The sequence below is a fragment of the Lissotriton vulgaris genome, chromosome 2_1, assembly GCF_964263255.1.
Source record: "Lissotriton vulgaris chromosome 2_1, aLisVul1.2, whole genome shotgun sequence".
Classification (NCBI taxonomy): Eukaryota; Metazoa; Chordata; class Amphibia; order Caudata; family Salamandridae; genus Lissotriton; species Lissotriton vulgaris.
The window spans coordinates 1,830,570,435-1,830,586,882 of NC_141687.1; the positions used below are offsets into that span (position 1 = coordinate 1,830,570,435).

General features: G+C 45.0%; 1 protein-coding gene across 6 annotated transcripts in view; it reads right to left on the bottom strand.

Moving 5' to 3' along the window:
* Nucleotides 1-16,448, bottom strand: part of LOC147733351 (uncharacterized) — a 679,639-nt gene that overhangs the window by 77,577 nt on the left and 585,614 nt on the right. The gene's annotated exons all lie outside the window — the stretch shown is intronic.

Here is a 16,448-nt window from a genome sequence, read left to right on the forward strand (position 1 = left end):
ACCCCCAGATATTATTTGTTGTTGTATATTGAGTTCGGGGCTTATATCTGGTCGGTCGGTAAACCTGCCCTTAGACCCTTCCTAATTGTTTGTTGAATGTGCTTTTCCAGATTCACCATCAACAAACACAAATCCTCAGTATACCTCCTGGCATGCCCTACATCGTTGCTTGATTGAGCTGATGTTATACAGCTCCTTCAGGAGGGATTCCAATACTTAGAAGTTTAATTGACAGAAGAATCAAACCGGGCCTGGGAACGTAATGTTCAGCTGCACCTCGAGCATGTGACCTGCAAACTTCGGTTCTGGATAATGCTGCCCCTGTCTATCATGGGGCTCTCTGCCATATACAGAATGGTTAACCTGCCCTGTCTGTTACATCAGCTACAAAATTACCTTTTCCCGTTGCCAATCTGTCTTTTCAAGAAGTTAGACTCCTTGTTGTGGGAATTTCTGTGGTGGCACTGTACTCCACAAATAGCACTCTCTAAATGTGATCACTCTACATAAGATGGAGGCATTGCAACTCCAAACATACTCTAGTTCTATAGGGCATCTCATCTCATTGACATAAACATGTGGGTATTTAACCATTGAAAAATAAGTTATGCAGGAGACTCCCTCCTACACCTGTGGCTCTTTGGGTCAGGAGGGAGACCCATAAAGGCCTTGGGTGGCCGGACTATTGAAAAAAAACTGTGTGGCACCGGACTCAGTTGTTGCAGGTTACAGCCTCAGAAGGATTCAAACCCTGGAACGGAAAAGGTTTCTCATAGTTGAAAGACGTCCTTTTGGGCCAGACAATGAACTCTTTCCTAGAGCTACAAGTGGTATATGACTTACACCACTAAATGTCACAGGTATATGTATCATTAGTAGTTAACATGCTGGACTTTTTTGACTGCCAGCGAGAAACATGGACTGGGGATTTAGGGCAATTCATCAACACAACCAGAGGGAGGCCTGAAACTCTCCTGTGAAACAGTGATAGCTTGGCAGTTCCGCTTAATACAGTGAAAATACCTACACAGGGTTTATTACACAGGGATTCTAGGGGATAGACTATGGAAAATGGGGACAGTGACCTTGCTGACCTACTCCGGCTGCACATTTGAAAAGGGTGACTTTCTGCATACAGCCTTAATTGTGAGAAGAAGACCCCTTTTTGGGAAGGTGTGTTGTTGTGCCTGGGACATGTGCTAGGTTGGACCTTACCCCGAGACCTCAAGCTTGTCCTCCTCCATGTCACAGAGGAGACAGACATGAGACACCAAGAGATAGCACACTTGCTGTTGTGGTTGGTACTGGTGATAGCGAAGGAGGGGCATAGCCAGGACCTGGAAATAGAGAGACCCTTCATCTTTGGAATGGTGGAAATCTGGGTAAGACCACTGTATGAACCTTGAAATCCCCATATATAAGACAAGGAGTTGGCCCATTTAAATACTAGAAAGATGGGCTGCATGGTGCCGATACCAGGGCATTGCCCTCAAAAGGGAAAAAACTCCCACCACTTGTAATAAAGAATCATACGAACAAGGCTTGAACTGAGATCCCTAGAGGGAGGGAACCAAATGTTGAATATTTTAATGTTGATTGCTGGTAGGAATTTGGGGGAGGCTTGTTCTTATACTTGCTTCATTGATTTTTCAATGTTACATCAGTCGGGCACCTGTTGTTTTGTATGGTAAATTGTGCAAATGTCTGGTGAGTCAAAACCTAATAAAAAGAATAAAATGCATCAGAAAAAATTAAATATGGTAAGCTCTCTTTGAGTCATGGATTTAATGACCCAGGAGACTTACTCTTTTTTTAAATAATACTGTTGGTGGTCTGCTGCACTCCCTGCCTCCCCCACAATAAAATACTTCTTTTTTTGCATTCTCTGGTGGTGCACTCAGGTGCCTACAAATGTTTTTATGTTGGGGGCTGTGGCAGGGGGCCCCAAGACTCCAACGTCCCCTGCCAGGAGCTGGTGATTGTTGGTGATTGTTTCACTGTGGGTGCAACCCTCCCCCACACCTCTCAGGGGCACCCACAACTTGTCAAATGTTGGGGCCGCAAGTGGAGCCCCCAAGGATACCACGGCCACTGTTGGCTCCCCAGCTAGCACCCATCATGGGTGACAGCGGGCTCTGGCTGCTACATTACTGTGGGAACTGACAAAAGCATTCTTGTTGAAGAGTCTGGGGGAGCCCCAAGACCACGCAGCCCCCGCCAGGTCCCCAACAAACACTCATTGTAGTGCTGTCAGGAGCCAGCTCCATTTCTTTACTCCAGACCATGCATTTTTCTCTGATCCTGCCCAGGCAGAGGCAAAGTTGTGTTTCCTGCCCCTGGAGAGTACAGGCATGGTATTCCTGCACTCTTCCAGGCAGGAAACAGAAGTGTCCCATGGGAACAATGGTAGGCCCGAGGTCACTGGGCCCATACTGTGGCTTGGGGAGGGGAGCTGCACTCCTGTTCCCCAAAGTTGAAAACGACAGAGGGAAATGGGCTCCCCAGGGCCTCATAAAATCTTGAGGAATGGGGTCACAAGTCCGCCTCCCCAACTTTTATAAATGACCCCAGGAAAGGAGTCCCTGGGGCCACGTAGAGGGTCAAGGAGGAGGGTTGAGCGCCCCCATCTCCTAATTATAAAAACGACCCAGGGTATAGGGCTCCCTGGGATTTGGGTAGTGAGCCGAATACCTGTTCCCCAAAAAACTAAAGTGTGTTGACCCCCTAAACACTGGTTCACCCTGGGAGGCTTACTTTAGCTTACTTTAGAAAGGATAGGAGCCAACTATATAATTGTTTTGTTTTATTGGGTCAGCAAATCGAAGCATCCTATCGAACACCGATAAAAAAAATAAAAAAAATATAATATATATTATATGTGTGTGTGTGAGTATATATATATATATATACACATGTGTGTGTATATATATATATATATATATCTATATATATATATATATATAGATATATATATATATATATATCTATATATATATATATATATATATATATATTCACAAAAAACATAGGTTTCAGGGACTCTATGCATGACTGGCGGAGTGTGACTGTATGTATACATGTATGAGTGAATTTTATAGTCCTGTATTGATGAGTAACTACAAGTATAATTCCTTTAGGCACTTGTAAATGCATTCATTCTTCAATACACCTTGCCATATATATATAAAACATATTTAACCTTTACAGAAACACACATTCACTGGATGATGTCATGAGTGATGTCATCAGTGATGTCATTTGAGATGTCATCAGTGATGTCATCAGTGATGTCACTGACCATATCATGAGTGATGTAATATGTGACATCATCAGCAGTACATTGCGGGTGCGCAAGTTATAGTTAGCTCAGCTAACTATAACAGGCAAATTTCTCTGTTTTTATATGAGTCACATGTTCAACTAACTATAAGGTCCCTGAAAACTATGTATTTTTTGTGTGAATTTCTAAGGTTTTTTAAATGCTAATTCCTAACTATAACGTGCCTAAAACCTATATTTTTTTCAGTGAATTTCAAAGGCTTTTTAAATGTTAATTTCATATTTTAATGTTTCTAAAACCTATATTTTTTCAAACTTAAAAAAAAATATTTACCCACTCTATTATACTTTTTTTTAACTTTAAAAATTATCTAATGTTTTATATCTTCCTCAAAAAATATGCATATATTTTTTTTTCTGAGAAAACTGCACTCCAATACCGGTAGCGTACTAATCTCCATCACCACGCGAATCCTATTCGCCATACAGCTAAACTCTTAACTGATGAGCATTGAGTATCCAACGACTTTGTGACACCGCATCAGGGGTAACATCAAATATGGATGAAGTCACCCCAGCTGCTACTTTGGTATCCCACGGGTACACAGTACCAAGCCACTAGTTACGTCATGTTGCGTATCCGACAAGTACACACTGCCAGGCCCTGTGTTACATCACAGACGTATGGTATCGCGCCAGGTACGCTTTTCTCTCTTTTTTTCCGTCTCAAAAGTATATCTAAATAACTTTAAGCAGTATATGAGAGAAGTGATAGTCTAAAATATTTCAAACATTTATATATTTCTAACTACTTTAAGCAGTATATGAGAGCAAGTGATAGTCTAAAATATTTCAAACATTTATATATTTTTAACTGTAATAAACTTACATTATGATAAATATATTTAGTCAAAATCGCATCGGGTGCGGCCTCCTTGCGCGCTCGGTGCACGATTGCCACGAGACCTTAAAAAAAAAGCATTGATTGCTTCATAACATTTCCCATTGTAACAGTTGGACGACCCCACCCATTTTACTCATTCTCTCTACAGCGTTTGATGAGAGACACTCTTCTGCTTAGAGACCTTTTTTGAAAACTTATTTTGCTGTGTACACATATCTTATACTACACATAACACAACAAACTTTTTGACTAGTCTGCCCTCTCTTACCAAGGAGTCCCTGTCCACCCTAGTAGGACGGGTGAAATCAGGCTCTCCAGAGGACCCCTGCCCTCCTAAAATTTTTAAGCTGGGATGGCCGGGTATGGAGGACAAAGTGCTTGCCCTTTTGAACCGTTCCTTGGAGAAGGGACTTGTCCCTTCTAATTTTAAGGAAGCCCGGGTGGTTCCGCTTCTAAAGAAACCAGGCGCAGATCCTAAAAATTTAAAGAACTTCAGTCCAATCTCTCAGCTGCCTTTTTTGGCAAAAATTCTAGAACAGCATGTTTTACATTCTCTCACCTGCTTCCTAGAGTGTAATTATCTCCTTGAGCCCAATCAGGCTGGGTTCAGAGCTCATCACAGAACGGAATTGGTAATACTTTCCGTGCTGGATGACCCGAGACTCAGGGCTGATAAGAAAACTCTGTGTGCTCTGGTCTTATTGGACTTATCCGCGGCGTTTGACACCATTGATCATGGCTGACTATTATCGCGGATCAAGGATCTAGGGATCCAGGGCACGGTTTTGGCCTGACTGACTTCCTTTCTTAGGGAACGCTCCCAGCAAGTCCAACTAGCGGATCTAGTGTCCAACCCGCCATGCTGACATGTGGAGTGCCCCAGGGTTCAGCTTTGTCACCTTTGCTGTTTAACATCTATTTGCAGCCCCTGATAGCAGCACTGAACCAGATGGACTGCAGGGTATATAATTATGCCGACGACACTCAAATTCTGATCCAGATTGACCATTAACCTACGGCTCACTTGAGAATGCAAGACATTCTCAAGTTCACCATCAACTGGACGTCGGCTAATTCATTAAAAATAAATCCTGACAAAACTCTTAGCGGTCACTACAGCTTCAAATCCGTGGAGTGATCTGTTCTGGCCAGCACCCGCAGTGGCAGTAAAAAGTCTTGGCATCAAGGTTGATGCCCTGTTATCCATGACAGAGCAGGTGTCGGCTGTGGTGGGTATATGTGTCAGTCTGCTGCACCAGCTTCGGAAACTGTTGTCACTGCTGTCATTCTCCACTCTTAGACTGGCGGTCTCAGCCTTGATTCTAGCACGTCTCGATTACGGCAACTCCTTATACTATGGCCTACCTAAAAACCTCCTGGCGAGGCTTCAGGTTGTAATGAACAACGCTGCCAGATTAATCTTCAAAAACCTAGGCGAACCCGTGTCACGCCCTTATTACAAGACCTACATTGGCTTCCGATTACTCAGAGAACCAAATTCAAAAGCCTCTGTATTGCACACAAGGCCATTCATGGCTCAGCCCCTAGCTATATCAAGGACCAACTGATCAACTATATGACGAGTAGGGCCCTTCGGTTAGCTGATGCCTGTAACTTGGTCTGCCCCCGGTTTAACCTTACGTCTATGGGCGGTAGAGCTTTCTCTAGCACTATCTCTCAGGCTTGGAACCGTCTTCCAGTTAAACTTCGGAAGTAAACTAACCTCCTCCTTTTTAGGAAGAATCTGAAGATTGTGCTTTTCTTGGAGGCCTAGGGGCCCCTCTGAGCCGGTGGCTCTGCGTCTCTCGCTGGTGGTGTATGTCTGTTGATAGCGCTTAGATACCCCTGGGTGATAATGCGCTCTATAAGTCTATATTAACATAACATAACATAACAACATGCAACGATCATCATGATCAATATTCATGATCTCTCCATTAGCCTTCAACGTGTGATTGCCATGCACCTGAAACGTTACATCAAAAAACAAATGTGTGTTACACAATACCCCCGGTGTGTGTGTGTGTATACATTATTGTGCTCCCTTTTGGCCTGGGTTTTCATGGCTCTAAGAAGTATCAGGAGCCACTGCCAGAGTGCACTTCCTAGATCACATGTGACAAACAGTAAACAGCAATGTGTAGATTTCTTTTGCTGTACGCTCTGTTGTCAGGCTTTACCAATATACTTATGTGTTATATGTGAGACTTTCAGATTCACATTTGACATGTATTCCTTGACTGTAATGAGTGTTATCACTGTGTATGACGTAGCCTCACTAATGATCCTCCCTCCATCCGAACACATTCACATGTGTACGCTTCGCAATAGAAACACTTTCAATAATACCGCACACCATTGACATGCATGTCATATCCACAACCTTGACAACGGCAACGACATGTAATGTTCACCATTCAATCTTTTCAAACACCATCTCATTAACGATAGTTTCCACCCTCCTGACACATGCTAAACTAATCTAAATTGCACACTCTGCGAGGTCAAAACTACAAAAGAAACACGCAAAAGTACACTTCCTGGCCAGACAGGAACTGAACAACGCCCAGGTCCCCGGAATAATTCTTCACACCCCTACGCTGACCTGGCGTATGCAAGCCGAGCCCACTTTGCGTACATATAAATTGGATAACCACAACGATGCATGTCCCTCTTCTTCCACACTGCCTCGGGTTATATGGCTGCATCCACCTCGCCTATCACAATGCGCAATAAAAAAAATGAATCCATGAGGTGTACGCCATCCTGGCAATCAACACGGGCTCTAAATTGTGAGCCCTACTGCCTGTCGTCTACGAAATGGATCCATGAAGTTACACCATCCTGCAATCATCACTCCACCTGAATTGTGAGCACTGCTGCCCGTAGTGTTTGCTCACACAACAATGACAGCAGGTAAGCAGAGGGGCCTGGGTGCACAAGCCCTGCAATTGAGTATGGTGCGGCAGGACAGGTGGGGTGCATCACCCAGGCTGCGCAGGTGCGAACAAACAAGGTTTCCGTGCGTAAGGATGTGATACCTGACCTGATTCAGTCTCATCTCTGTCTCATTTTAAAGACCTATTGGACCGTACTGTAGGCCTGAGCCTCTTGAGCGCGGTGCTGCTTGAGGGGTGGGATGCATTAGCCTGAGTGTGCATGTGCGAGTAAGCGATGTTGCCGTGTGTAATGATGTGATCTCTGACCTCATTCAGTCATATCTCTGTCTCATTTTAAGGACCTGCTGTACCATACTGTAGGCCTGAGCCTGCGGGCAGAGCTGACCTACAGACACCTGGTGAGCGCTATGCTGCGGGAGGGGTGGGGTGCATCACCCTGAGTGCGCACGTGCAAAAAAGCGATGTTGCCGTGCGCAATGATGTGATCTCTGACCTCATTCAGTCACATCTGTCTCATTTTAAGGACCTGCTGTACCATACTGTAGGCCTGAGCCAGCGGGCAGCGCTGCCATACAGACACGTGGTGTTGGCTTTTACGGCACTGTAGTGAGCTCGTTACTAAATGTAAATGCACACAGGCTTCCGCCACTGCATTACTTGCGCACATTATGCGTCTAGCTTGCGCTCTATTCCTTTCTATATAAAACTTCGTATAACGTATAATTATTTAACCTTGTGAATTCTTGAGCACTCCAACTCCTCTTTGAACCACGATTACCACTAACAGTTGGTAGATCGTACTTCAAAAACGAAGGATGCACTCAACTCCTGTTTTCTATCAAGCTTGAAATAAACAGGGAGGAGCCAAGCAGGCATTCGTAATGGTCGCATAGTCGCCCGGCTCCGCGAGCCCTTTCGCCCCACACGTATATCCTGGCGTTTATCCTGAGCCACGAAGGCGTACTTTAATAGGAGAAGGAAAACGAGCACCTAACGTTTGCTCCCGAAGCTCTTGCGTGCGGCAGACCCTGAGAATTGTCCCCGACTCTACCGCGGCCCACGCGGTGATGAGACCGGGGCGTTGACCTGGACGTGCATCCGGCCGCGACTGCAGCAACAACGGCCGTTGATGGCGGTAAGAGGCCTGCCGGTGGGTGCCGGTGACATGAAGGGCCACTGATGGCGGTGAAGACCCGGTCCACTTGGCGGTGACCCATGAGGGGCAGTGTGGTGGCGCAGGATCGGAGGGGGCGCATGACTCCTGCCCCCTCCCCAAAATTTTTGCCCGGGCATAACCAAGGATTGCCCCCGATATAGGCGGGCGACTCTCGGGGTTCGGCAGGGATTTTAGCCTTTTGGTGACTCTCCTTTCGGGAGCCCGCCTCACAGTTTTGAGCCCCGGGGATGCATCCCATTGCGCCCCGCATTGGGGCCTGGTCCCAGAATGAGGTGAAGAGGGACGGGCCGACTTGATCAAGATGGCGGCTGGTGCCCTCCTCTTCGGTCCATGTCCATGTCGGACGGCTGTCGCACGGATGGGGCCGGGATGCTTGCAACATACGCAGGAGCTCACATCCAAGGAAGTGTTGGTTGCCCCAACAGTCTTGCACGAGACCCTGATTTGTCATGCCTGGGACCTGGGTGAAAGAATCGACGCCATTGCTGTCTCACCGTCTCTAGCGGCCACGGTCCGGTTCCAAGGGACTGCCGATGAACTTGCAGCTGTGTCCATGGAGGAAGTCCCAGCTCCGCCGAGGCACAGGAGCCGCTGAAAGACTGGGCTCCCGTGACCGCACGGGCCGACATGATTGCTCGTATGGATGTCTCTTTGGGACACATGTTCAACTGGCGGCTGGGGATAAAACGCTGTTTTCCCTCTTGGGCTGTCCTAGCTATGTCGTGGCTCTTGCCAGACTGTGTGACTCTCCTCTCCTGGATGGTGCTATTGTGTGTGAGTTCTGGGAAGTTCCCGGGGTCAACGTCGATATTGCCTGATCTCTGCTGTCGATATTTAGACGGATTTGGATTGTTGTACTCTCCTATGGCTGCGCTCCGACCAGACCCGCCCATATTGTTTAGACCCTCAGGACTGTGCTTTACATTGATTGACGAGTGGACTTCTGGCGGTACCACTGCCAGACAGGGTCAGGGATGATGTGGTTCACAGTCTATTGGCTTTATTGTTGACAGACGGTGCAGTGGGTATGTTCGACTGATATTTCATCGTTGTTGTGATCGGGATCTGTTATTCTTCATTACTGTATTACTTCATTTCTGGGATTTTCCGAGGTGTAGGGGTGAAGGGCGGGGCCGGGCGACACGACTGAGGGCCCTCCTCCGCTTATCTTCTTTTCCTCTTTCCTCTCTTTTTCTATATTTCGGGTCTCTATTAGGGCGACAGGCACGCTGCTGGGGGGTAGGCCATGGCCTTCTGCGGGTGTGCAGGGTGGGGGGTTGAGGGATGGGTGTTTGATCGGTATTTGTTTCTATGGCCCTTTAGTCTTTCTTCTCTTTTTAGTGTCGTCGTCGTTCATGCTCTCTGCAGTATGTTTGGTGTTGAGGGGTGGGAGTTCGACTCGCTACACACTGGTGTTGTGCCTGCATTTCTCCTGCTTTGTGCGTCTTACCCCCGATATTTCCTTCGTACCAGTACTGTTTGTAGATTTCCGGATTCGAGCGCAGTATTGTAGGACTGTGTGCGACTGTGCGACACCCCTTCTTTAGTTCGTTATTTGAAAATGAACCTCTCAAATCCTGATTTCAAGTTGTTGCATCTGATTACAAGATATGTTCTGGTATTTTATGACCCCGGATTTCGAACTGCTATAACTTTACATATTGCTTGCTGTACTCTCGCTCTGTTTAGCGGCCGGCCGGGATAATTGTAGGCCCATACTTGTAACTGCTTGTACTACAAATAAAGGTTCCAAAAATAAAAAAATAAAAAAGCTTGAAATAAACCTTCATTTACCTCCAGAAGTTTCCACCGTTAAATTATTTCTCCCTTTTCAGACATTCAATTGATTGCCTCAAGAAGGGCGGAGCGGGAGCTGACCACGCAATGATGCCCTGGGCATTCTGACATCTTCCATCGTGGTATCAAGACACCGTCCCGGACCGGAGGCCTGGTCTACGAACAAACGTACCCCGGACTCAGAGCTTGCACCAACACGTCTTGGGACACACCGGTGGTGGCAAGTGAGCAGTGAAGCCTTGGTGTGAAAGACCTACAATGGAGCACAGTGTGGGGGAAGGGGCTGAGTGCAGCACCCTGGAAGCACAGGTGCATGCAAGCGATTTTCCCGTAGCTTATAATGTAGGACTATATTATCAAAGAACGGCGATAACATATCGGTTGATAATATGCCCTTGTGAATTCCCATAGAAGCCCAGGTTCACACCAGATCCTGGGCTTCTATGGGAATTCACAAGGGCATATTATCAACCCCTTATAGCCGCTTTAGCTGCAGTTACCTGTCGCTAAAGCGGCGATAATGTTATCAACGTTCCTTGATAATATAGCCCCTAATCTCTGGCCTCATGTGTTTAATTTTAAGGGCTTGCTGAACCACACTCTTTCTCGCGGACCCCAGCGTCCTAGACAAACGGGTGTCGGAAGGGTAAACACTAAGGGCTGGGTGCAGTGGGCCGAAGCTCTGTCTCATGCTCCCTCTCTTCTTTTGACTCTCCCTCACCTTCTCCCTTCCACCCACTCCCCCTCCCATCCATTCTCACTATCGTCCTTTCATTCGGACTACCTTTCTTTACCTCTTCCACATAGCCCACATACTTATGTTTCATTTTTGTCTTGCAGTTTTCTAAGCTGCTTCCACAAGAGTCCAACCCACGTTTTTTATATTATACTGTTTGTTCTAATAAACTTACGTTTCTATTTATTTGTGTTTTAATAAAGGTTACTTTTTTTCAAAAAAATAACTGAGTGTATAGGTCCTCTTTTTCTGACATCACTTGTCAATTATTTATTGTGAAAATCATCTGTTTATAGGAGATTTTAAGGACAAACTTTTCTAATATTACTGTGCACCTACCAAACATAATCTAACTGACTATTAGACAAATGAAGCCTGGGTATTTCTACAACTGCAAGAGTTCTATGAGTGTATCACTTTATAACACCATAAGTACCGCCCGTGTGATTACCGAACAAACAAGAGACTGCCTAGGACTACCGAGGCTTCAGGGACTGCTGAGGCCCACCCTACATAGTTAAATAAAGCCCCGGAGTGTGGCGATCCCCGGACTTCAGTTGGCCTCAACCCCCCCGAACAATTAGTAAACAATACCCGGGAAGGTGGCGTTCCCCTAGGCTGCAAAACATCTCTGTGCTCTTCCGCGCCTAATTTACATGTGACATTAAGAGCCCAAGTCCTACAGAGACCCCGCAATATAATAATTGGATTGGCCACGGAACGTTACCCACCAGGGGCCTCATTTAAAAGTATTAGTGAGACCCTGCTTTTTTTTTGTTGTTTCTTTTTTTCTCTCCATTTTTACCATCCGCATCCCCTCTATTAAAGCGATACAAGGTTTTCCTCCTCTCGCTTCAAGTAGTCAAACAAGTATTTGCTATCACAGGGTGGAAGCCATGCACCAGCTCTCTAATAGCAAACACAAATGTCCCGCGAATGCACGCCCCGGAACATTGTATGAGCTGCGCCTGACATGTCGTCCTCCCTATGACCATGATGCATTTGTTAGTATAAACACATACTAACACTACCTACACACGTGTAGTAGAGTGAAAAGAATGTAGTGAAGAAGCAGAAGAAGCACAAAATCTAGAATTATAAATCCTACCAGAAGTCGGATGACATAGTTCAATGAGCCGACGACCCTGGCATGAGTAGAAACAGCGACACGAAGAAAACGGGTCTTCAGCACAACGCAAGCAATTTTGAAATATTGGCGAGTGCTGCTTTCTTTTTACCTTCTCCCGCTCGTCGCCAAATTTAAGTAGTGAAGAGGCAGATAGCAGTGGAACCAATAAGTAGATTTATTATAGAAAAACAAGACATCTGAAACAACCACCAACAGGAGCAGACAGCAAGGCAACCATCTTCTCCAGCATCGTGTACAAACTCCGCCAGGTTCCCCTCATGACAGCCCTACATTCTAACATTACATACTTAGATTCTAGTAGAATTACATACTAACATTCTACTATGAATTACATTGAAATACTACACAGAGCACATGACTTTACAGCAATGAGCTCATGGTTTCATACACAAGTCTTGAGACCGGTAGGGGTAAGTATTTCGCTCCACTCCCCCTATATTGTATAAACGCAAACTAACACTACTACCACAGGTGTGCTACAGTGCCCAGAGCACATCACTTTACAGTAATGAGCTCAAAATTTAGGCTCACAGTTTAATCCCTGAGGCTTGACACCAGTAGGGTTGAGTAGTTCGCTTCCCACTCCCTATATACTATAAACGCATACTAACACTACTTACACACTTATACTACAGCGGCTAGTATCCTACAGCGCCCTGAGCCCATCACTTTACAGCAATCAGCTCGGTTTGATCCCCGAGTCTTCACACCTGTAGGCGTGAGTACTTCGCTTCCCACTTCTGGTATAGTATAAACGCACGGTATCGATCAGTAGTTCGCTTCCCACTCCCTGTATGGTATAAACGCCTACTAACACTACTTGCACACATATGCTACAAACACTAGACCTCATCACTTTACAACAATGACCTCACTGTTTAGACTCTTGGTTTCATACCCGAGTGTAGCACAATATCATATCAACACCATGTCACTCTGAGCAACACCGCACTTTCAGACCGGTAACAGTGACTACTGCACTTCACACTCCCCCACAAAGCTTACAGTGCTCCTACCCGCCTGTCCTACTTTTTTGCCCTTTTTTCCCTTTACTCGCTTCAACGGAATCACAAGATGGCGGACAACACTTCCTAGTTGCAACACCATCACAGCCAATAAGCAGCAAGCTCCTGCTCGTAACACCTCAGACAATCAGATGTCAGAATTCCCAAATATCGATATCTATAAATTTCGATATTTCTCAAAAACTACTGAACGGATTTACAAAAATAAACAAAAGCGTGCTTTCTACACCAAGACCCTTCTCCCTGCCAAATTTGGGGTAATTCTGTTTACCCGTTCGACCTGTAGCCTTGTCTAAACTTTCCTATTGAAATTAACATGGAGAAAACACGTTTTGGGACTCCCCTTTTATCTTGCTCCCCCTTGACGAATCACCCCTAAACTTTCAACATAGGAAGAAAGAATTAGTTTTCAAAATTTCATGAAGATTCATCAAATGATGCCAAAGTTATAAGCAAAACAGAAAATGCTCTTCCTATGGAAACTCGGTTCTAACTCTATAACTACCTACTGAACAAATTAGAATTGTTCCTTGATTCTTTTAGCTTTTAAAACTTCTCTCTATCACTGTCTTTCTAATTTTCCATATAAACAATTTTATTAATATTCAAGTACGCATAGATGTCAGAAATGCAACGTTTTCTATCAACACACTTTCTAAAACATTCTACAACACGTGGAGGTTAAAAGTTCATCAATTTTTTTAACCTAACGATATTTCTTTGCAACATTTTCTCAAACATTTAACGGCACGTGCAGGTTAAAAGTTCACAATTGTTTTAAGTTCGAACACTGCATTCTAAATGCAAGTAGCAGGTGTGGTTGAGTTGATCAAATGTTATCCTATAATATGTACTCCACGTTCAAACTGCTTTTTCTTAACCAATCACTAAGATGCTTTTCCACAAAATGAATGTGCACCCTACTTTTAAAAAACAATGCTTTTCATCTCCCAATCAGGTACCGTTTTGTATGCAAAAAGAAACTAGTTCCCCATCTTTAAACATATATCTTATTCTAGGAAGGAACTGCATGAGCTACAGACATATTTCCATACCTTCCAGCCATACCTGCAAAATGCTAGTGTGGATCGTAGGACATAGCTATATTTTCTGGTACAAGAGGTATGCAGAACAGAGACGTATTGACTTAGACCTAGGTTTACAAAATGTGGACATTAAATGGTTTGGCCAGAGATGATTGAAGTGGCACCAATTGTTGCCTTTGGTAAAAACCTGTTTGCATCTCCAAAACCCTGACCTCATGATTTTGCACTGTGGTAGAAACGACCTAGGCTCATTGACTGGGGTAAGTTTGGAAATGCTTATGAAGGACACCTTTGGACAACTGATGTTACTTTTGCCTCAAACTGTCTTTTTATATTCCAATATATGCTAAAGACAGAAGTGGAGATGGTCCAAACAATTTTGTCCTGAGATTAAAAAATCTCGGAAGAAAGTCAACAAAGATGTGTCTACATACCTCAGAGACCACAGAATAGGCTCCATCTACAACAACAACATAATGTTTTGATATGGCGGATATATACAGAAGTGATGGAGTGTACTTCACAGATCAGGGAAACAGAGTTTTCCTGAATAACTTGAAGCTATGCATCCGCACTTATATTTAGCTCCAACTAATGAACACAAGGGCTCTTTTTAGAGCCACCCTATAACTTACAACTTAGGCCTGCTATTTTAGGGCCTGATAATGGCAACTCCCGGACCCTTGCCAACATTTATTCTCCACACAGCTGTGGCGCAGGTCCAGACCATCTCACTTTACAGCACATACCTCTCGCTTTGATCCCCGGCTATACTCACCCATAAGGGTGAGTAGTTTGCACTTTACAAATACCGTATTGATTTACCTTTGCACTCCCTATACAACACCACCTAAGCAACATATACAAGTTGAACACATGTGGCACAGCGCCCAGAGCACATGACTTCACAGCAAAGCACACACAGTTTAGGCTCACGGTTTCATCCCCGAGTCCAGCAACAGCTCAATTTAACAGCATGACAATCTAGGCAATACCTCACTTAATTTCCGTACCCACCACTTTCAGACCGGTAGGGGTCAGTAGTTCAACGGCTTTACCCCGAGTCCGTCAGCAGCTCAGCTTACGCCCTCACCGCCATCAGACCCGTAGGAGTGAGTAGTTAGCAAATCACAAATACCGCATTGATTTGATACGTGCAAATTTACCTTCGCACTCCCTCTATAACACCCCCTAAGCACCATACACAAGCTGCAATGTTCGAAACAAAAGTTCATCAAAGTAGCTATAACTACATGCTGACACTACTTGGACAGATGTGGCACAGAGACCAGAGCATATGACTTCACAGCATATAAGACACAGTTTGGACTCATGCTTTCATCCCCGAGTCCGGCAGCAGCTCAGCTTAGCAGCATGAGACTCTAGACAGTACGTCACATATTTTCCGTACACCAGGACTTTCAGACCAGTACGGGTAAGTCATTTGTCCTAGTAGTTCTAAACACATGCGGACACTACTTCATCAAGTGTAGTGCAGAGGCCACAGCACATGACTTCATAGCATAAGACACACAATTTGGGCTCACTCTTTAATCCCCGCGTACCACACCAGCTCACCTTAGCAGTATCAGACTCTAGGCATTACCTCACTTAATTTCCATAGCCCACCTCTTTCACACCTGTAGGGCTGAATACTTCCCTTCGCACGCCCTCTATAGCTCACCCTAAAAATCCCACAGAGGTTACAGTGCTCCTACCCTTCTCTTTCCCACTTTAGCTTCAATGAAATAACAAAATAGCAGCCAACACTTCCTAGTTGCAACCGCTCGCAGCCAATCAGCAGCAAGGTTGTGCTCGTAACGCCTCAGGCAATCAGATGGCAGAATTCCTAAATATCGATATCTGTAAATTTCGATATTTGTCTAAAACTACTGAACAAATTTACACCAAATAAACAAAAGTGTGCTTCTTAGACTAAGACCCTTCTCCCTGCCAAATTTGGGGTACTTCCGTTCACTCGTACGACCTGTAGCCTTGTCTAAAGTTTCCTATGGAAATTATCAAGGAGAAAACACGTTTTGGGACCCCCTTTTTCTCGCTCTCCCCCTCCCCTTGACGAATCACCCCCAAAGAATTTGTTTTGAAAATGTTGCGAAGATTCGTCAATCGGCGCCAAAGTTATTGGGAATAGAATGTTGCCATTTTCCTATGGTAACAAGGTCCTAACTATAACTACCTACTGGCGACCGCCAGGGCAATTGAGAGCATGAATATACACGCGGCAGTCCAACCGCGAGGTTTACACCACCACTCAGATAAGGGTCACGGGCCCTGATACACGGAGTCCACTATGTGAAACAGAAGTGAGGGATAAATGGACTTCCTGTTCGCCGAGGCCCTTCTGTGGGCTTTGAATATGGAACTGTCCCCGAAGGACAAGGGATATGAACTACATTAAAAACCAACACAAAAA